This window comes from Bubalus bubalis, chromosome 3 (assembly GCF_019923935.1).
Source record: "Bubalus bubalis isolate 160015118507 breed Murrah chromosome 3, NDDB_SH_1, whole genome shotgun sequence".
Lineage (NCBI taxonomy): Eukaryota > Metazoa > Chordata > Mammalia > Artiodactyla > Bovidae > Bubalus > Bubalus bubalis.
Window position 1 is genome coordinate 19,768,628 of NC_059159.1, and position 21,946 is coordinate 19,790,573.

A 21,946-nucleotide genomic window follows, 5' to 3' on the forward strand; every position below is an offset into this window, starting at 1 on the left:
TCGTTTCTTTCTCTGGCCATGCCACCGGGCTTGTGGGATCTTAGATCCCTTAGCCGGTATTGACCCCTTGCCTTTGGCAGTGAAAGCGTGGAGTTCTAACCTCTGAACTGCCAGGGAAAACCCCTGGAGTCTCCTTTTCAGACAGGACCTTCCCTACAGTTTGAGGTTGGGAATGGAATAGCCAGCCTTTTCAAGTGGTTTTTGTGGAGGTATGATCAGATGTATGATCTCCAAGCCAGGCTTCAGCAATACGTGAACCGTGAACTTCCAAATGTTTAAGCTGGTTTTAGAAAAGGCAGAGGAATGAGAGATCAAATTGCCAACATCCACTGGATCATGGAAAAAGCGAGCGAGTTCCAGAAAAACATCTATTCCTGCTTATTGACTATGCCAAAGCCTTTGACTGTGTGGATCACAGTCAACTGTGGAAAGTTCTGAAAGAGATGGGAATACCAGACCACCTGACCTGCCTCTTGAGAAACATGCATGCAGGTCAGGAAGCAACAGTTAGAACTGGACATGGAACAACAGACTGGTTCCAGATAGGAAAAGGAGTACATCAAGGCTGTATCTTGTCACCCTGCTTATTTAACTTGTATGCAGAGTACATCATGAGAAACGCTGGGCTGGAGGAAGCACAAGCTGGAATCAAGATTGCCGGGAGAAATATCAATAACCTCAGATATGTAGATGACACCACCCTTATGGCAGAAAGTGAAGAAGAACTAAAGAGCCTCTTGATGAAAGTGAAAGAGGAGAGTGAAAAGTTGGCTTAAAGCTCAACATTCAGAAAACTAGATCATGGCATCCGGTCCCATCACTTCATGGCAAATAGATGGGGAAACAGTGGCTGACTTTATTTTTCTGTGCTCCAAATCACTGCAGATGGTGATTCCAGCCATGAAATTAAAAGACGCTTACTCCTCGGAAAGAAAGTTATGATCAACCTAGATAGCATATTGAAAACCAGAGACACTTGTCAGCAAACGTCCGTCCAGTCAAGGCTGTGATTTCTCCAGTAGTCATTTGAGAGTTGGACTATAAAGAAAGCTGAGAGCCGAAGAATTGATGCTTTTGAACTGTGGTGTTGGAGAAGACTCTTGAGAGTCACTTGGACTGCAAGGAGATCCAACCAGTCCTGGGTGTTCATTGGAAGGACTGATGTTGAAGCTGAAACTCCAGTACTTTGGCCACCTGATGTGAAGGGCTGACTCATTTGAAAAGACCTTGATACTGGGGAAAGATTGAGGGCAGGAGGAGAAGGGGACGACAGGGGATGAGATGGTTGGACGGCATCACTGACTCAATGGACAGGGCTTTGGGTGGTCTCTGGGAGTTGGTGATGGACAGGGAGGCCTGGCATGACCTCAGTCTCACGACTGAGCGACTGAACTGATACTGATACTGATCAGGTGTAAGTGAACATTTTCTGAGCAGGAAATCTGATTTCAGTGACGTTTCTTATGCTTTTACTGAAGGCCTAATAGCTGGTGCTGGGAAGGCAGAGGCGGGAGGAGGCTGGAGGGTGGAGAGGGTTATGAAGAGGCAGTTGCAGCAGGTTGTAGTGTCTTAGGAGACAGATCCACTCGGGGACAGATTCCAGCATCCATCTGCACAGGAGACTGGCACTTGGGGAGACCTTGGCCTCAGGAGGGCTGTTGGGTGATCAGCAAGAAACAGCAGCCAGAGCCCCAAGAGGGTGACAGTGACCTGGGAACAATAGCCAACAACTGCGAGGGGGGAGGAACAAGCCCACGAGAGGGAGACAGGGAGGAGTTGAGGGGCGAGAATCAGGCTCCCCCGTGCAGGGAACTCGCTGTCGGCCAGTTATCCGAGCTGAGGGACTCTTTAGAGCTTTCACAACAGGGGCCAATCCCCAGAGACCTTACATGTTTGATTTAGCTTTTTAAAAATGCGTTTACTTTCTGGCTGTTTCGGGTCTTAGTTGTGACACACAGGCTCCAGAGCACTCAGACTTACATGCCTCCATGCATGGGGGAATCTTAGTTCTGCACCAGGAATCAAACTGTGTCCCCTGCACGGGGAGGCGCATACTTAACCACTGGACCACTGAGAAATCCCTGAGTCAGCATCTTGATTTCATAGATTTCTGTCAAGTCATCCATGTTGTTTGGCCCACACAAATGGGTGCATGCTCAAATTTGGGAGCTTGTCAGAATCATCTGGAGGACTTGATAAACACAGATAAAACACAGATAAACACTGGGGCCGTCTTTCAAAATTTCTGATTCAGAAATTTGAAGACTTTGTCAGACCCAGCCTAAGCACAGTATACATTGTCTCATTGGAACCTCATCCAGTCACTCAACACATATTCATCAAAAATCAAGTACATTCAGAGCACTAGGTGCTCGGAATAGACCAGCAAACCAAAGGTTTCCCATCAAGGTGAAAGTACAGCACTAATGACTGTGTATTTGTGACTATACCTACATTCTGTGTGTCCGCGTCCATATCTACACGTGTATCTCTGCCACGTGAGCATCATGGGTGTCAAAGCCACTTGGCAGCCAACAGAAATACAAGACCAGGGAGAGCGAGATGTGAATAGGAAGGCTCAGGGTGAGTAGGTATAGATAGTTTGCAAGATTTCAAATGGAATCATTTCTATTTTACAGGCAAGAAGTGACATTCCCCAGGGTATACTCACTTGGACATTCTGATGTACTGCGTTTCCTCATGTAGCTTCACAAGTACCCTCATCAGAGAGGCATTCTTATCATCCCCAAAGGAAGTATCAGGACACCAGTTTAAAAACCCTGAAGTTCCAGTGGTTAGCAGGATTCTAACGCAAATCCTTACTTCTTTTCACATTAGGCAAGATGCTTAGCCTCTCATCACTTCCATCTGTAACAGTGCTTTCAAGAAATATGTGAAGCACACACATAACTGGTTTTTTTTTTTTAATTTGGCCACACCGTGTGGCTTTTGGGATCCCAGGTTTCCAACCTAGGATGGAACCTGGACTCCTGCACTGAAAGCGCTGAGGCCTAACCACTGAACCACCAGGGAATTCCCTCCTGCAGGTAAATGCAAACATTCTTAGGCATATTAAAAAAATAAAGAGAAGTGGGGGAAATTAAGTTTAATATGTTCTTTAACTCAGCTTATCTCAAAATTCTCCAGTGGTCACTGATTAGAGCTCTATCCTTTCAATGACAAGGCAGGGAGGTTTCCATCCCATCCCTCCTCAGGGTTCTTGCAAACCCTGGGGCACACCCCCCGCCACACACACACACACAAACAGATCTCTAAAACATCATTGCAATATGTAATTAATATTAACATTACAGAGATATGTTACAATTTTTAATACTAAGTCTTTGAAATCCCCATGTGTTTTTTCCCCTTTCAGTACGTCTGAATTGGGAGAAACCACTAGCCCACAGTTCCCTGGCTGCATGTGGCTCGTGGCTGTGACAACTCAGATCAACAGAATATTTCCTGTTGTTTAGTCGCTAAGGAGTGTCCAACTGTTTGGGACCTTGTGACCCGCCAGATTCCTGCGTCCATGGGATTTCCTAGGCAAGAATACAGTCGTGGTTTCCATTTCCTCCTCTAGGGGATCTTCCGAAACAGGATTCCTGTCTTGCAGGCTGATTCTTGACAATCTGAGCCACCAGCAAGACCCACAGCTGAGGAGGAGGGGTAGGGAAACGAGGTCCTTGGCGGAGAGACCTTTCGGTAGGAAGCCCGGGATCGGTTTGGTTCGTAGAAGCACCGAAGGACAGGGCGCTGGAATTGGAGTGAACCCCTTCCGCAGCCCGGCCTCGCCCTCCGCATCCATACGCCCCCTCCCTTCCCCACTGTGGGCCATTCGCCTTCCGCCTGGCAGCGAAGCCCCCTCCACACACGCGACCCTACGAAGCCCCTCTCTCCGCAGGCGGAGGCCTGTGTAACACACTGCAGTCCGGGCATTTCTAGCGAGTGAGTCTTGCGACCTTGTCTTCGGCAAAACTCTCGGCCAACAGCTCATCGCACGGGTCTCTCTCACCGGCCACACCTCACCCCCTCCGGTCGGGTCTCTCCTCTCCACTAGCACCAAGGAAGGAGGAGAAGGGGAGGGCAGAGGATGAGATGGCTGGATGGCATCACTGACTCGACGGACGTGAGTCTGAGTGAACTTCGGAGGTTGGTATTGGACAGGGAGGCCTGGCGTGCTGTGATTCATGGGGTCGCAAAGAGTCGGACACGCTGAGCGACTGAACTGAACTGAACTGAGCACCAAGGAAGAGCTCCCTTGCCGCCGCCCCGAGGCCGTCCCCAGGGCTCTGCGGTCCCTCCGGAGCCACGCCTTCTCGGCGACAGAGGGCGGGGCATGCAGATTCGAGACGGCTCTTCGGCTCGAGAACCACAAAGCCAGGGCAGATGCGGGATTTCTCTTTTACAATGTGGAGAACACAACTTCTGCTCGAGAGTCTGGTGTAGTGCCGCCAGAGTACTATCAACGAGGCAAAGGAAGGGAGACCTGGAGTGAGCGGGGACCCGGTCACACTGAGTGCAACATGCACGACAGCAGGACGGTGACAGCGACGGGCGGTGACCCGGTATCGCTTCTCGGCCTTTTGGCTAAGATCAAGTGTAGTATCTGTTCTTATCAGTTTAATATCTGATACGTCCTCTATCCGAGGACAATATATTAAATGGATTTTTGGAGCAGGGAGTTGGAATAGGAGCTTGCTCCGTCCACTCCACGCATCGACCTGGTATTGCAGTACCTCCAGGAACGGTGCACCCCCTTGGGGACACTTATGGAAGTACCCAAAGGCAGAACTGGCTCTTTGCTGGAATCAACCGGGTCTGGAACTTGGTCTCTTGTTTTTCTACAGTTTGGCAGGTGTAGTTTGAGGCATTTGCTTAAGCCTCTGTTGTCCTGACGATCACCCCTTTTTCTGCCTTACAGTCTTGGGGAAGTGGTTTTCCTGCTCTCATTTCTGACTTTATACTTTACAAAAGGAGCTGGTGTCCAGGCTCCTACTTGATATCCCCAGTCTCTCCTGATGCCATTTTCAGCATAAAACCAGAATACTAGCTTGAAACATCTGTTTCTATGCCCCCTCGCCTATTGAGATCTCTATAATTACTTCTGTGTTTTGTTTTCTGTCTTCAAGAAGTTCCTGCTCAGAAACACCAAATTCCACCTGGAATCGAGGTTAAAATGACGGGCTTTCCACTCAGTGTGTCGGTTGTACCGGGATTTCGTTTATCCAGGTGACTGACTGACAAGGAGAGGTCAGTGCCACTGACAGAGTTGTATTATTCCTTAGAGTTCTGAAGAGAAGAGGGCCTAAAGTAAGACCACTGTGTCTTTTGGATACACAAGGCAGGCTTTTGAGGTTAGCACAAGTTCAAATCATGAATAAGCCAGAAGGAATGACTCTTGCTGAGGGTGAAGGAGGAGAGTGAAAAAGCGGGCTTAAAACTCAGTACTGGACTTCATTCCTAGCCCAGTGATTAAGAATCCGCTTGCCAATATAGGGGATTGGTTCAATTCCTGGTCCAGGAAGATTCCACATGCCCTGGGGCAACTAAACCCCTTGGACACAACTACTGAGCCTGTACTCCACAGCCCATAAACCACTATTAGAGAGTAGCACCCGCTGGCAACTAGAGAAGACTCTAGCATCAATGAAGACCCAGTGCAGCCAAAAATAAATAATTAATTAAAAAAAAAAAACACCTCAGTAGTAAAAACACTAAGGTCATGACATCTGGTCCATCACTGCATTGCTAATTGAACGGGGGAAATGTGGAAGCAGTGACAGATTTCCTCTTCTTGGGCTCTAAAATCACTGAGGATGGTGACTGCAGCCAGGAAATCAGAAGATGATTGCTTCTTGGCAGGAAAGCTATGACAACCTAGACAGCGTGTTAAAAAGCAAAGACATCACTTTATCGACAGTGGTCCCTATAGTCAAGGCTGTGGTCTTTCCAGTAGTCATTTAGGGATGTGAGAGCTGGACTATAAAGATGTCAGAGGCCAAAGAACTTTGGAACTGTGGTGCTGGAGAAGACTCCTGAGAGTCCCTTGGACCACAAGGAGATGAAACCAGTCCGTCTTAAAGGAAATCAACCCTGAATTGTCCTTGGAAAGATTGATGCTGAAGCTGAAGCTCCGATACTTTGGCCACCTGGTGGGAAGAACCCACTCCCTGGAAAAGACTGTGATGCTGGGAAAGATTGAAGGCAGGAGAAGGAAGACAGAGGATGAGATGGTTGGATGGCATCACCACATCAATGGACATGAGTTTGAGCAACTCCAGGAGATACCGAAGCACCGGGAAGTCTGGGCATGATGCAATCCACGGGTCACAAAGAGTCAGACAGGACTTAGCAACCAAACAACACCACATCCTCTATGCCAGGACATGTAGTAAATGGATGTTTGGAGCAGGGAGTTGGAATAGAACCTTACTCCGTCCACTCCACCCATTGACCTGGTATGGTAGTACCTGCAGGAATAGTGCCCCCCTCTCAGGGAAAAGAGCAAGTATGAACAACAGGCTTCTTACATCTTTTCCAGTGTTTTCCTTGTTTTGCTCTGGGTACCTGTCTCATGTGAAGGTTTCTGTTTTGTTTTATCAACGTGTGATTTTCTGTTGTCCTGTTGGGGCGGTTTACTTAGGAGTACTGTTTCTTGTGAGGGTTCTATCCATGGACCAACATTATGCAAATTTTCCTTTAACTTTCAAACCACTGAAATACGGAGCTGTCCAGATCCTTTAGTATAGTTTTGTTTCTTTTTCATATGGGATTATTTCTTCTATCCTGTGGACAAGGCCCTGCTCCCAACACCTAACAGATCTCTGAAACAGTGTGGGTTTGCTGGAGTCCCCAGGGGAAGACTCTCAGCTCTAGGAATTTTTAAAATTCTCGGCTCCACCCAAGTGTATTTTCCCTAAAAGAAGAAACTGAAGAACAGAAAGGTTAAGAAACTTGTGAAAGTCACCCAGCTAGAAATTAGCTGAAGTGGACTGTGACCACGTCTTCACAGGTATTGATTCCTTCACAATCTTTGAAACTTCCTAGCTCCTGTCTTCTGGAGAAGGCAATGGCACCCCACTCCAGTACTCTTGCCTGGAAAATCCCATGGGCGGAGGAGCCTGGAGGGCTCCAATCCATGGGGTTGCGAAGAGTTGGACACGACTGAGCGACTTCACTTTCACTTTTCACTTTCATGCATTGGAGAAGGAAACGGCAACCCACTCCAGTGTTCTTGCGTGGAGAACCCCAGGGACGGGGGAGCCTGGTGGGCTGCCGTCTATGGGGTCGCACAGAGTCGGACATGACTGAAGTGACTTAGCAGCAGCTCCTCTCTTCGGAGAAGGCGATGGCACCCCCACTCCAGTACTCTTGCCTGGAAAATCCCATGGACGGAGGAGCCTGGTAGCCTGAAGTCCATGGGGTTGCTAAGAGTCAGACATGAATGAGCAACTTCACTTTCACTTTTCACTGTCATGGGTTGGAGAAGGAAATGGTAACCCACTCCAGTGTTCTTGCCTGGAGAATCCCAGGGACGAGGGAGCCTGGTGGGCTGCTGTCTGTGGGGTCGCGCAGAGTTGGACAGGACTGAAGCGACGCAGCAGCAGCAGCAGCAGCAGCTCCTCTCTTACATCTCCTGGGCCTCTCACCCAAGAGGGAACCTGTCACTTGATTAAAGATAAGAGACCTGAAACTGGCAGTCTCTCCCCCATCCTTCATCCTTTGCCTTTGCCAGGAAAGGCGTTGATAAACAAATGGCAAGGACGAGGTGGGACAAAGTGGGGGTGAAGGAAGGGACCCAGTTTGTCAGGGCAACACCGGGGACTGGCCCAGTCCAGTATCCTTTAAATGGGAATTCCAGTCCCCATCTCCACATCCAGCCTGGAGCCCATGGAACCTTCCTCCATTAATGACCATTTTGTTTCCTGGCAGCCTCATTTCTTTTTTTTTTTTTTTTTAAATTTTATTTTATTTTTAAACTTTACAATATTGTATTAGTTTTGCCAAACATCAAAATGAATCCACCACAGGTATACCCGTGCTCCCCATCCTGAACCCTCCTCCCTCCTCCCTCCCCATACCCTCCCTCTGGGTCGTCCCAGTGCACCAGCCCCAAGCATCCAGTATCGTGCATCGAACCTGGACTGGCGACTCGTTTCATACATGATATTATACATGTTTCAATGCCATTCTCCCAAATCTCCCCACCCTCTCCCTCTCCCACAGAGTCCATAAGACTGATCTATACATCAGTGTCTCTTTTGCTGTCTCGTACACAAGGTTATTGTTACCATCTTCTAAATTCCATATATATGCGTTAGTATACTGTATTGGTGCTTTTCTTTCTGGCTTACTTCACTCTGTATAATAGGTTCCAGTTTCATCCACCTCATTAGAACTGATTCAAATGTATTCTTTTTAATGGCTGAGTAATACTCCATTGTGTATATGTACCACAGCTTTCTTATCCATTCATCTGCTGATGGGCATCTAGGTTGCTTCCATGTCCTAAACATATGGAACGCTTCACGAATTTGCGTGTCATCCTTGCGCAGGGGCCATGCTAATCTTCTCTGTATCCTTCCAATTTTAGTATATGTGCTGCTGAAGCAAGCACTGGCAGCCTCATTTCTGCAGCCCTTGTCCACAAGATCACAGCCCAGGACAGAGTGCACTGGAGGATTTCCTAGAGAGAACATTCAAACATTCTTACTTTGAGCATTCATGGATGGAGTGCCTGCCAGGTTGAAAGCCTCAGTGAAATGGATCAGGACCTGCCCTCATAGAGTGAACATTATACTGAGAAGTAGGGAGAGGCAGACAGTGACTCAAGAGGGTCATTTCAGATAGTGACACAAGCCATTGAGGAAAATAAAACAGGGGAATGTTCTGGACAGTGACTGGGGGGAGAACTACTTTACATGGAGGAGGGGGTGCTCAGGAAGGCCTCTACAATGGTGACATCAGAGGCAAGTTTAAGTGGCCAGGAGGCAAGGTAGCATTCCAGACAGAAGGACAGACTCGCTGGGACCTACCTACTTCCTTCCATTGGCCCCCTGACCTGGGTCAGATTCTAGCTGCTGAGTGGAGGGTCTTCCTCAGAGCTCTCTCCCCACCAGACTAAGTGCTGAGTCCAGAAGCTGGTTCTTCTCAGCCACAGCTCCGCAGTGCCCAGCACTGTGCCTGCCACACAGCAGGCAATCAGGAAATCCTCCATGATTCATGACTACATGGTGGATTGACTAAATATACTCAAGGGTTTCCTTGAGTGTGGGAACCAAGCACCCAGCCTTAGCCAGGAGTTTCCTGGTCTGCGGTCCCTGACACCTTGGGGGTTTGGAGGGATACCTAAAAACCCGGTACTTCCAGGCAAGGTCTGGGTACTACTGAACCCTCAGACCTTTACTGGGGAAGAGGGATTTCTTAGAGGAGAAAAACAGAGGCCATGAAGGGATGACCCTGGAGAGAGAGGCCCCCCTCAAGGCCTGGTGGGCTGAACCCTGGGCTGAGAGTCATCATGAGTCTTGTCCTGACAAGTGAACTGGCTTGGAAAAGCCACCTCCCCCCTTGGAGCCTTGGTTTCCTCAGTATGTAATGTGGGGCTTAGATGATTCCAGGTCGCTTTCCCCAGGACAACCCAGGCTCTGGAGTAGGGGAGGGTACAGGATGGGTGAGGCTCACCTAGGAAGCAGCTGAGGACATCCTTGTCTCCGCTGCATCCCAACCAAGGACCTGCTGAGTGCACAACTGAAGGGAGGAGAGGAGTCTGCAGGAGGAGGGACGGGAGGGGAGACGAGATCCAAGATCGGCTTCCGCCAGGGAATGACAAAGACATGAATTTCAAATTCCCTCTTTGCTTCCTCAAGAATACACTGGAGAGGGAGTTCCCCCGTGGTCCAGGCTTAGAATTCTGTTCTTCCACTGTACAGGACACAGGTTACATCCCTGGTTTGGGAAATAAGATGCCAAGGCCAAGAAAAGAAGGAATAAAATGGGGAAAACACAGCCTACTACTTAGAATGAATGTGAAAGAAAAACTGAGGGGAAGGGGCCCATTCAGAGGCAACTCCTCCAAAACCAAGTCCCAGAGCCCAGGAGGGCGGAAAAGGAGCAGATGCTGCCCCCTGGTGGATGAGTCTCTCACTGCCTAATTCTGAAGCAAAGTGGTGTGGTGTTGGACAGGTTCCTTCCCCTTCTTCTGAGGTTTTTTGTTTGTTTCTTTTTCTGGCCATGCCACCCAGCTTGTGGGATGTTAGATCCCCTACCGGTACCTTTGGCAGTGAAAGCATGGAGTCCTAACCACTGAACTTCCAGGGAATTCCCCTGGAGTCTCCTTTTCAGACCAGACGTTCACTACGGTTTGAGGTTGGGAATGGAAAAACCACCCCTCTCGAGTGTTTTTTGGAGAGGTGAGATGAGATGTAAATGAACATTTTCTGAGCAGGAAATTTGATTTCAGTGACATTTCTTATGCTTTTCCTGAGGGCCTAATAGCTGGTGCCGGGAAGGCAGAGGCGGGAGGAGGCTGGAGGATGGAGAAGGTTGTGAAGAGGCAGTTGAAGCAGGTTGTGGCCTCTTAGGAGACAGATCCACCCGGGGACAGATTCCAGCATCCATCTTCACAGGACAGTGGCACCTGGGGAGACCTTGGCATCAAGAGGGGCACTGGGTGATCAGGAAGGAACAGCAGTCAGAGCCCCAAGAGGGTGACAGGGCCATGGGAGCAACCGCCAACAACTGCGAGCGGGGAGGAACAAGCCCACCAGAGAGAGACAGAGGTGAGTTGAGGGGAGAGAGCCAGACCCACGCTGTGCAGGGAACTCGCTGTCGGCCAGTTATCCGAGCTGAGGGACTCTTTAGAGCTTTCGCAACAGGGGCCAATCCCCAGAGACCTTACATGTTTGATTCAGCTTTTTAAACGTGTATTTACTCTCTGGCTGTTTTGGGTCTTAGTTGTGACATACGGGCTCCAGAGCCCTCAGAGCAAATATGTTGCCTTAGTTGCCTCGATGCGTGGGGGAATCTCAGTTTTAGACCGGGAATCAATCTGTGTCCCCTGCACGGGGAGGCGGATACTTAACCACTGGACCACCGAGAAGTCCCTGATTCGGCTTCTTGATTTCATAGATTTCTGTCAAGTCACCCATGTTGTCTGACCCACACGAATGGTTGCATGCTCAAATTTGGGAGTTTGTCAGAATCATCTGGAGGACTTGATAAACACAGAGCTGGGGCCTCCTTTCAAAATTTCTGATTCAGAAACTTGAAGACTTTGTCAGACCCAGCCTAAGCACGGTATACATTGTCTCATTGGACCCTCATCCTGTCACTCAACACATCAATTGATTCATCACAAATCAAGTATATTCAGAGCACTACCATAGGTGCTGAGAATAGACCAGCGAAGAAAAGGATTCCCATCAAGGTGAAAGGCAATACAGCACTAATGACTGTATATTTGTGACTATACCTACATTCTGTGTGTCCGCGTCCATATCTACACGTGTATCTATGCCACGTGAGCATCATGGGTGTCAAAGCCACTTGGCAGCCAGCAGAAATACAAGACCAGGGAGAGTGGGGATGTGAAACAGGAGGCTCAGGGTGAGTAGGTGTAGATAGTTTGCAAGACTTCAAATGGAATCATTTCTATTGTACAGGCAAGAAGTGACTTTCCCCAGGATATACTCATTAAGACATTCCAATGTGCTGCATTTCCTCGTGTAGCTTCACAAGTACCCTCATCAGAGAGGCATTCTTATCATTCACAATTAAAATAGCAGGACTCCTGGTTTGAAACTCCTGAGGCCCCAGTGGTTAGCAGGATGCTTGAATGCAAATCCTAACTTCTTTCACATTAGGCAAGATGCTTAGCCTCTCAGCACTTCCATCTGTAACAGTGCTTTCAAGAAATATGTGAGGCACACAACATAACTGGTTTGTTTTTTTTGTTGTTTTTTTTTTTAATTTGGCCACACTGTGTGACTTTTGGGATCCCAGTTCTCCAACCAAGGATGGAATGCAGTCTCCCACACTGAAAGCGCTCAGGCATAACCACTGGACCACCAGGGTATTCCCTCCTGCCGGTAAATGCAAATATTCTTAGGCATATAAAAAATAAGAGAAGTGAGTGAAATTAAGTTTAACATGCTCTTTAACTCAAGATATCTCAGACATTCTCTGGTGGTCCGTGGTTAGAGCTCCATGCTTTCAATGACGAGGCAGGGAAGTTTCCACCCCCATCCCTCCTCAGGGTTCTTGCAAACCCTCGGGCACACACCCTCCCCTCCCCGCCTACAAACAGATACCACAAAATATTTCAATATGTAGTTAATATCAGCATTACAGAGATATGTTACGATTTTTAATACTAAGTCTTTGAAATCCCATGTGTGTTTCCCACTTGAAAGTGGAAACCTTTGAATTCTTGGTACCTCTGGATTCAGTGGTACCTCTGAATTCGGAGGAACCACCTGCCCAGCGTTCCCTGGCTGCATGTGGCTCGTGGCTGTGACAACTCAGATCAACAGAATGTTTCTTTTTGTTTTCAGTCTCTAAGTAGCATCCGACTCTTCGGGATCCTGTGACCCGCCAGGATCCCCTGTCCACTGGATTTCCTAGGCAAAAATACCGGAATGGGTTGCAATTTCCTCCTCCAGGGGATCTTCCGACCCAGGAGTCTGAACCCAGGTTTCCTGTCTTGCAGGCGGATTCTTGACAACCTGAGCCACCAGCGAGCCCCACAGCTGAGGACGAGGAGCAGGGAAAGGAGGTCCTAGGCGGAGGGAGCTTTCGGTAGGAGGCCCGGGATCGGTTTGGTTCGTAGAAGCACCGAAAGCCAAGGGCGCTGGAGTTGGAGTGAACCCCCTCCCGCGGCCCGGCCCCGCCCTCCGCATCCACCCGCCCCCTCCCTTCCCCTCTGTGGGCCATCCGCCTTCCGCCTGGCCGGGAAGCCCCCTCCACACACCCGACCCTACGGAGCCCCTCTCTCCGCAGGCGGAGGCCTGTGTACCACACTGCAGTCCGGGCGTTTCTGGCGAGTGAGTCTTGCGACCTTGTCTTCAGGAAAACTCTCGGCCAACAGCTCGTCGCACGGGTCCCTCTCGCCGGCCACCCCGCACCCCCTCCGGTCGGGTCTCTCCTCTCCACTAGCACCAAGGAGGAGCTTCCCTGCCGCCGCCCCGAGGCCGTCCCCAGGGCGCTGCGGTCCCGCCGGAGCCGCGCCGTCTCGGCGACAGAGGGCGGGGCATGCAGATTTGAGACGGCTCTTCCGCCCGAGAACCACAAAGCCAGGGCAGATGCGGGGTTTCTCTTTTACAATGTGGAGAACACAACTTCTGCTCGAGAGTCTGGTGTAATGCCGCCAGAGCACTGTCAACGAGGCAAAGGAAGGGAGACCTGGAGTGAGCGGGGACCCGGGTCACTCTGAGTGCAACATGCACGACAGCAGGACGGTGACCGCGACGGCGGGTGACCCCGGTATCGCTTCTCGGCCTTTTGGCTAAGATCAAGTGTAGTATCTGTTCTTATCAGTTTATATCTGATACGTCCTCTATCCGAGGACAATATATTAATGGATTTTTGGAGCAAGGAGTTGGAATAGGAGCTTGCTCCGTCCACTCCACGCATCGACCCTGGTATTGCAGTACCTCCAGGAACGGTGCACCCCCTCGGGGACCCTTATTGATGTACCCAAAGGTAGAAACCGGCCCTTTCTTGTAAAGGATTTGGCTATCGCAGGAAGTGTTTCAGGTTTGTCTACATGCTTTGCAAGCGATCCTGACAATCTGTGAGAGCAGCGTAAGTGAGTACGTTCAATGAGGGTAAAGCGCCAAACTGTGGCTTAAACCTCGCTTGCTGTATCCACTTCTTTAAGAGGGTCTCTGTTTCATAACCTCGTTAAGTGCAGGTCCTTCTACCCTGCCTTCAGACTCAGGAATGAGATCTTCTGTCTCTACCCACCTGCCTTCTCTGATATCTCTTAAGATTATTCCTGTATTCATGCTTTCTGACTTCAGGCAGTTCCCGCTTAAAGGCACCGAGATCCACTTGGAGTCTAGGTTAAATGATGGGCTTTAAACTCAGTCTGTGTGTTGGTTGTATTGGGATTTCATTTATACAGGTGGACTGACTGACCGAGGCCAGTGCCACTGAAGAAGTTGTATTATTACTTGGAGTTATTATTACTTAGAAGAGAAGAGGGCCTAAAGTAAGAGCCACTGTGTCTTTTGGATACACAAGGCAGGCTGTTCGGGTCAGCACAAAGTTCAAATCACGTGGTAAACCAGAACGACTTCCCCATATTGTCTTCTTTTGTCCTTTCCCATTGACTCTGGCATGCGACCAAGATCTAGGTGCTGGGCGCTGATCTAAGTGCACCGGATAGTGTGGTGGGAAGAGCAGCTGCTGTGGGAATCTGCCCAGGCACCAGGGGACAATTGCACTCATCTCTCGTGCTCGTAAGGTTATGCTCAAAAATCCTCCAAGCTAGGCTTCAGGAGTCCGTGAACTGAGAACTTCCAGATGTTTAAGCTGAGTTTAGAAAATGCAGAGGAACCAGAGATCAAATCGCCAACATTCGCGGATCCTAGAGAAAGCAAGGGAAACCAGAAATACCTCTACCTCTGTTTCATTGAGTCGGCTCAAGCCTTTGACTGTGTGGGTCATAACAAACTGGAAAACTCTCAAAGAGATGGGAATACCAGACCATCTTACCTGTCTCCTGAGAAACCTGTATGCGGGTCAAGAAGCAACAGTTATAACCTTCCACGAAACAAGTGACTGGTTCAAACTTGAGAAAGGAGTCCGACCAGGCTGTTTCTTGTCACCCTGTCTATTTAACTTTTACGCGGGGCACATCATGCGAAATGCCGGGCTGGATGAGTCACAAGCTGGAGCCAAGATCGCCGGGAGAAATATCAACAACCTCAGATCTGCGGATGATACCACTCTAATGGCAGAAAGGGACGAGAAACTAAAGAGCCTCTTGCTGCGGGTGAAAGAAGAGAGGGAAAGAGCCGGCTTAAAACTCAACATTGGACTTCCTTGGTGGCCCAGAGGTTAAGAATCTGCTTGCCAATGCAGGGGACATGTGTTCAATCCCTGATCCAGGAAGATGCCACAGGCCATGGGGCAACTAAGCCCCTGTGGCACAACTACTGAGCCCGCACTCTAGAGCCCATAAGCCACAAGTAGAGGGTAGCCCGCGCTCGCAACTAGAGAAAGCCTGCATGTGTCAACAAGGACCCAGTGCAGCCAAAAATAAATCCATAAATAATTTGGAAGAAAAACACCTCAGTGTTAAAAAAGAAAGAACGAAAGAAAACAACACTAAGAATCATGACATCTGGTCCCATCACTTCCTGGCAAATAGAAAGGGAAAATGGGGAAGCAGTGACAGATTTCCTCTTCTTGGGCTCTAAAATCACTGAGGATGGTGACTGCAGCCAGGAAATCAGAAGACGATTGCTTCTTAGCAGGAAAGCTATGACAAACCTAGACAGTGTGTTAAAAAGCAAAGACATCACTTGGTCAACAGACGTCCGTATAATCAAGGCTGTGGTCTTTCCAGTAGTCATGTACGGGTGTGAGAGCTGGACCATAAGGAAGGCAGAGGCCGAAGAACTGATGCTCTGGAACTGTGGTGCAGGAGAAGACTCCTGAGCGTCCCTTGGACTGCAAGGAGATCAAACCAGTCCACCTTAAAGGAAGTCAACCCTGAATTCTCCTTGAAGGACTGGTGCTGAAGCTGAAGCTCTGATACTATGGCCACCCGATGCGAAGAGCTGACTCCTTGGAAAGATCCTGATGCTGGGAGAGATTGAAGGCAGAAGGAGTAGAGGGTGACAGAGGATGAGAGGGTTGGGTGGCATCACCGATTCACTGGACATGACCTTGGAAAATCTCTGGGAGATGGTGAGGGACAGAGACAGGGACTGGTGTGCTGCAGTCCATGGGGTCAAGGAAGAGTTGACACGACTTGGCACTGAACAATAAGAACAGTTTTGGCTAAGCGGGGTGTGAGACGAGGGTTGGGGTGGAGGGCGGAGAGGGATAAGGAAGGCCTGGAGCAAGTGGGGTTGTGGTTAAGCGGAGTTAAAAAAACATGTCCCATATTTACGTGTGTGTGTGTGTGTGTGTGTATTTGTATATGATATGTCTCTCTGGTGCTAGATACTCACAAACTCAAAACCATCTTGGGGCACAGAGGGGCGCCTCTGGTGGCAGAAGGGAGGGGGATGGCTGAAAACGGGCCCACGTTAGGTTTTCTTAGAACCGAGATTCCCACCAGGAGATGACGGCTCAGAGAAGTGTCTGGCAAAGTCACTGTTTCTCCCTAGTGTTTGCTAGTTGAGGGCTGACTCCTGCCAGGCACGTCCAGAGGGGCCCTCGAGCTAATCTGGCTGGCAGGTTATTAGGGTTCCCTGAGAAGGTGTGAAACAGATCACTCCCCGCCCCCCCCCCCCCCCGCCCCCCTTTCCCTCCCACAGGAGAGAGGGAAAACCCAGGACGGCAGGGAGTCACGGAGCCATGAGCCGAGGCAGGGTCAGGTGAGGCCGTGACCCCAGGTGCCACCCACCCTTATAGAAACGCTGGTGCTGTGGGCCTGGTGCCAGCAAACCGGCGCGTGTGTCGCCAGCAACCCTGCGCCCCTCCAAAGTCGCCTTCCTCTCTGGTGGCTTCCCCCTCGGAGGCACCATCAGTGAGCGGGGCCTGTGCTCCAGGACCGGGCGGGGTCTTGGGACACAGTGGTCAACCCCGCAGGTCAGCTGCCTGCTAGCCGTGTGACCCAGGGCAAGTTTCTTAGCCTCTCTGGTCTCGTTGATCACGACAGTGAAACGAGGATGATAACAGCGTCAATCCTCTCTAGGGTGTCCAGTATCCAAGTGGTGTGATCACAGCAAAGAATGCAGGGCAGTGACTGCCAGGTGGCTGTCCTGCGGGGCAGTCCCCGGGGCGGGGGGTGGGGGGTCTTTCCCCTCAGGTCTGACAGAACTAGAGAGTCGGTCAGGGGGAGGGCCCACTGTGCTAGTCTCACAGACCCTGCAGCTCTCTAGGGGCTTTGCGGAGAATGGAGAAAAGACAAGAGCGCCCGCCTGGTGATGTGAAAGTCGCTCAGTCGTGTCCGACTCTTTGCCATCCATGGACTGTAGTCTACCAGGCTCCTCCGTCCGTGGAATTCTCCAGCAAGAATACTGGGGTGGGTAGCCGTTTCCCTTCTGCAGGGATCTTCCCTACCCAGGAATGGGCTCCAGGTCTCCCACAGATCCCCTGCAGGCAGATTTCACACCAGGGAAGCCCAACAGTACTGGAGCGGGTAGCCTATCCCTTCTACCGGGGATCTTCCCGACCCAGGAATCGAATTGGGGTCGCCTGAATTGGAGGCAGATTCTTTACCAGCTGAGCTACCGTCCCAGGGTCTCAGTTAAGGAGCCTGGCCAGGACCGTGGGGAGGAGTCTGGTGTCTGGCGGCCTGGGGCTCACGCGGCTCCCCCGGATGCACAGCCACGACCCCGGGCTCACTTCGGGCTTCGGGAGCACCCGGACCGTTCTTGTCCTGCAGCTCCCGCGCCCCAAGCACAGTCCACCTGCCTTCGGACCGGAGCTGGCACCTATGGTGCATGGGCAGAGCCTGAGGATGCTGGCCGCGCCCTCAGGGTGGAGGAGGGTGGGTCATGCACATAGTGAGTCATTGTCCCGGGAAGGATGGGGCCAGGGAGCCAGAAGAGATGTAGAATTGACCAGAATGTGGAGAACAAGTTGTTTCACTGGTCTGGAGCGGACATGGGCTAGAGAGCCAGGAATGTTGACTGACGACTGACGGGTAGGTTGCTCACGGTGAGCTGAATGGAGAGGAGGGGAGGATGGTGGCTGCCACCCGAAAGAGCACCATTGCTTCTCCGCCTTTTGGCTGAGATCGAGTGTAGTATCTGTTCTTTACCGGCTTAACATCTGATACCTCCTCTATCTGGGAACAATACTGTTAAGTGAGTTTTTGGAGCAAGCAGTTGGCATCGGAGCCTGCTCTGTGTTGCAGCACTTCCCAGGAATGGCGCACTCTCTCTGAGGACAAAACCCGGCACCCCCAAATGGTAGGCTTGTTTCTTTTCTGGCCTTCTCCTCGGAAGATTTCTCTTCTCTTTTGTGTTTTTCACTTGGGCTGTGGGGTTTGTGTGGCTTTTCCCCTGTCTTTGTTTTGTTTTCTTTTAGGCTGATTTTGATTCTTTCAGTTTGATTCAATTGCTTAGTTGTGCCTTGGCTTTTCCCTGTCTATTTCCTGTGGTGACCCAAGGGCGAAAGAGCAGATAAAACCTACGAGAGTCTTCTTGGAATGCAGGAACAGAAAAACCAGACCATTATCGGCCTTTCCTTCCCCCATGTTGTAACCGTGAATGGATTTCAGGTCCCGTGGAGCAGTATAACCTGTCTCCCCTCCTACCGCATAGGGAGAAGATATTTGCCTTACTGTTGCCTCCAACCCAGTGTATGTGCTTCATGCAATCAGCAAATGACCCGCAAGACCCCTATCCCACTCTCTGTACTGCCGGGGTCCAGCCCCAGCTGATCCAGGGTATTCGAAGGAGAGACGGCGTAGGCGAGGGTCAGGAAGCAACTGCTTAATTAAACGTTAATTAAGGATATAAAGAATAATAGAATGAGGATAGCTCAGTAGGAAATTCAGTGGAGAAAAGAGGCTGAGTAGCTTGGTTATGCGGGAGACCAATAAAACTTCAAGACAAGAAGTTTGCACCACCTTACGTAGCCGCAGGCGTCCTTCCGTTCTCCCGAAGGAGAGGAGACACTGAGGCCTCCCGGGTCGGATCTTAGAAGCCCAGGCATAATTAGCAAGCATGGCGGGTTCGCGCTCCGGATGGAGACTCAGCCAGAATTTGAGAGAGAGCGTGACATGAGGAGACCAAGTTTCAGTGAACAAGGCCCGCACTTTGTTTTCCAAAGTAATTTTTATACCTTAAGTTACGCATAGAGGATAATGGGGGAAGGGGTGGAGTCATGCAAGGACAGCAGTTCCTGGTTCTAATCGAAGCCAGGCTTTCAAACTTATCATATGCAAAAGTTCAGGTGATTGACATCATCTTCTGGCCAGGAGGCCTGTTAACATTTAAGAAACTTATTTTTCTCTAAAGGTGATTATTCCAAAGTCAGGCACCAGCCTCCAAAAAGCACTGGACAAAGCTGCATTCCTATAGGGCAAAGGTGAGGTGGGCTCAATCAAGAAAAGAATTAACTCAAGGGTCCAAGGTTACAAACATTGAGGTTACTACTTACATTTCTATACACCCATTATATCAATCAATACACTGCCAAGGACACAGTAGGTAAGGAGTATGGAGACTTAGCAGCAAACATTGGTCCAACAAGTGAAAAACCCTTCACCAATACAATTTCTAATCAATCTTTTAACTACTCAAAGGAATCTGTGTTTAGGCAGTTTAGAACATCTCCTGCCTCTCACAGTTGGGAGGCTCTGAACAATCACATGTGGCCGGAAAAACCTATTCAGGCAGGCTAGAGGATTTCCAAAGGAGTTTGTAGGTTGAAACACTGTCACACCCAGGAATTATTAACTGGAGCTGTAAGCTAACTCTTTTTTTCAGAGAGAGGTAGTGGGGGACAGCCCCCATAAAGTCAGAGGTGTAGGTGAAAGCACAAAGCAGAAAGTAGGCAGTCTCTGGTTTGGGGGGTAGATGCTCGAGAATTTCCAGGGGGACTCCTGAGGCTCGATCCCGCCTTTGCGTATGCCGAGCCTCCTTCCTCATGACCTTTGTCATGGGCGGAGTTCCTCACGCTGGCTCCCGGCAGTGATAGAATTCCAGTTGAGCTATTCCAGATCCTGAAAGATGATGCTGTGGAAAGTGCTGCACTCAATATGCAATATGCACTCAATATGCAATATGCCGGCTCCCGGCAGTGTACCTTGGGTATAAAAGTGGACTGTGGACTCCTGCTCAACGTCGGTTCTCTCTTGAGCCGGCCCACTGTTCTCCCATTCTAATAAATGTTATTTCCCTCTCATTTTGTCTCATGTCTGGAAATTCTTTTCCAACCTGCGCCCGGACCGCGACACTTCCCTGTTCATCACTAACTCCCAGAGCTTGCTCAAACTCGTATGGCTGATGCCATCCAACCATCTATCTCATCTTCTAGCCTCCCTTTCTCCTTCTGCCTTCGATCTTTCCCAGCGTGAGGTCTTTTCTAAAGAGTCAATCGTTTGATTCTTTAACCTTTAGGTTTCATTTAGGAAGCTCCCCCCCCCCACCACCACCCCCCCCCCATCCGCCCCTTGTTGTTTTTTTTTTTTAATCTGCAGACTGGTTTCTGGAACGGTCTTTTCTATGGTGCCATAGGAGTGAGTTGTTCCTGTCTGAACTTTTGGTCTTCTCCTGTGTGCTTTGTACAGAAGGCGCTGTCCTAAACTCACAGGCAACAGAGATTTTGGAAGCCCTGACACTCAGGTCTGAAGCGATCAGGGTGAGTCTCATCAGGCTCCATCCTCCTCTCTCGTGCCTCGCACCCATCTCTTCTGTCTCCCAAGCTCCTCCATATCTCCTGAAACTCGGTTATCTGCCAGATCTCCCATATTTGCTGCCGTTTGTTTCTGGTACCGACTCCAGTTGGTCCCAGAGAGGACGGCAGACTAATGCCTCACAATAACCGTCTTATTGGGGTCTAGAGGCCAGGTTCTCTCATGGAACCAGAGAGAGGGAAGCGATGAGGAAGCAAAGTACGAAAAAGGCTGAGGAGAGAGGGAGAGGCGGAGAGGAATAAACTAAAAGGGGCCATCAGTCTTGCAAAAGCATCTCCTGGGATGGCCCGCGTTGGGGGGGGGTGGGATATGTGGATCTCTTCTTTGGTAGAGTCGTGCACACAGGTGGGTAGGGTCAGATCAGCCCTCCTGTGAGCCGACCAAAGACACTTTTGACAGTCGGGCAGAGGGGCACGGTTCTCTGGGGGCAGGCCATTGTGTACGATGATAATAACAAAAGCAACAAAAACCCAAGGTTAAAGTCCAACGCAGAGTCAGAATTGGTTCTACCCTGGACCGTTTCCTAGATATGCCTGGTTCACTCACGCGCCCTCCGCCCCTCACATTGACCCCAACCGACGGTTAGTTGGACGGTGACCATTCTCCGGTAGAAATACCACCCGCGGTGGCCGCGCAAGAGAATAGCTTGGACACGCCCTCCGACGTAGGCGTAGGCGATTGAACTCAGGTTTCTTCAGGTAGCCCTAAGACTGGCTGGGCCCGACCAAACAAATTACAGGCCAATGTCGTCCTCCCTGCAAAGGTCTTTCCTCACAGGGAAGGAAAATTTTCCCTTCCAGACCTACTGTGGGCGGGGGTGGGGGGGTGGTGGGGTGGTGTCCAGGGCTCTCGTTGAGATCGTGCTTGGGTCCCGGGCACCAGGCACCACCACCGTAGGGCCATGGTGAGGCGGGAGGTACCTGCCGCTCCCCACCCCCACCCCAGGGTAAAGCAGTTGGAGATGCATTCTCTATTGACCAAAAGCTCCAAGAGGAGAAGGGCAGGGCACTGAGGGCGAGCGGGCTGGGCGAGCGCCCAGACCACACCTTTCTCTTTCTGGAAGTCAGGAGACCTCCCTGACCACACAGGCACAGAGAGGCTCCTTGGAGGTCAAAGGGGAGTGATGCTAACTAACGCTAGGCTACCCACAGGCCTCTTGGGTAGAATCCAGTATGGCTAAGAGATGCATGCACACCTATGGAAGGACCCTGAGATATACCAAATATGGCCTGTGAACCAAATGAATCCAAATGATCGGCCAAAGGAAACCTAGAGAAATGCCTCGTAAAAGCAACTCAAGGGACTTCCCCGGTGGTCCGGTGGTTAAGACTTTGCCTTCCAACGCAGAGGGGGAAGGTTCGATCCCTGGTTGGGGGAGCTATGATTCCCACAAGCCTG

General features: G+C 50.3%; 4 non-coding genes across 4 annotated transcripts; 3 read left to right on the plus strand and 1 right to left on the minus strand.

The window, feature by feature from the left end:
- The first annotated feature begins 4,570 nt into the window (after window positions 1-4,570).
- On the plus strand, window positions 4,571-4,761 carry LOC112584180. The gene has a single exon (XR_003108520.2). It is a non-coding gene; the product is annotated as a U2 spliceosomal RNA (small nuclear RNA).
- A 3,752-nt stretch (window positions 4,762-8,513) lies between these two features.
- On the minus strand, window positions 8,514-8,620 carry LOC112584040. Its single transcript, XR_003108399.1, has one exon. It is a non-coding gene; the product is annotated as a U6 spliceosomal RNA (small nuclear RNA).
- A 4,864-nt stretch (window positions 8,621-13,484) lies between these two features.
- On the plus strand, window positions 13,485-13,674 carry LOC112584178. Its single transcript, XR_003108518.3, has one exon. It is a non-coding gene; the product is annotated as a U2 spliceosomal RNA (small nuclear RNA).
- Window positions 13,675-17,894: 4,220 nt separating this feature from the next.
- On the plus strand, window positions 17,895-18,084 carry LOC123332996. Its single transcript, XR_006550224.2, has one exon. It is a non-coding gene; the product is annotated as a U2 spliceosomal RNA (small nuclear RNA).
- Window positions 18,085-21,946: the final 3,862 nt, after the last annotated feature.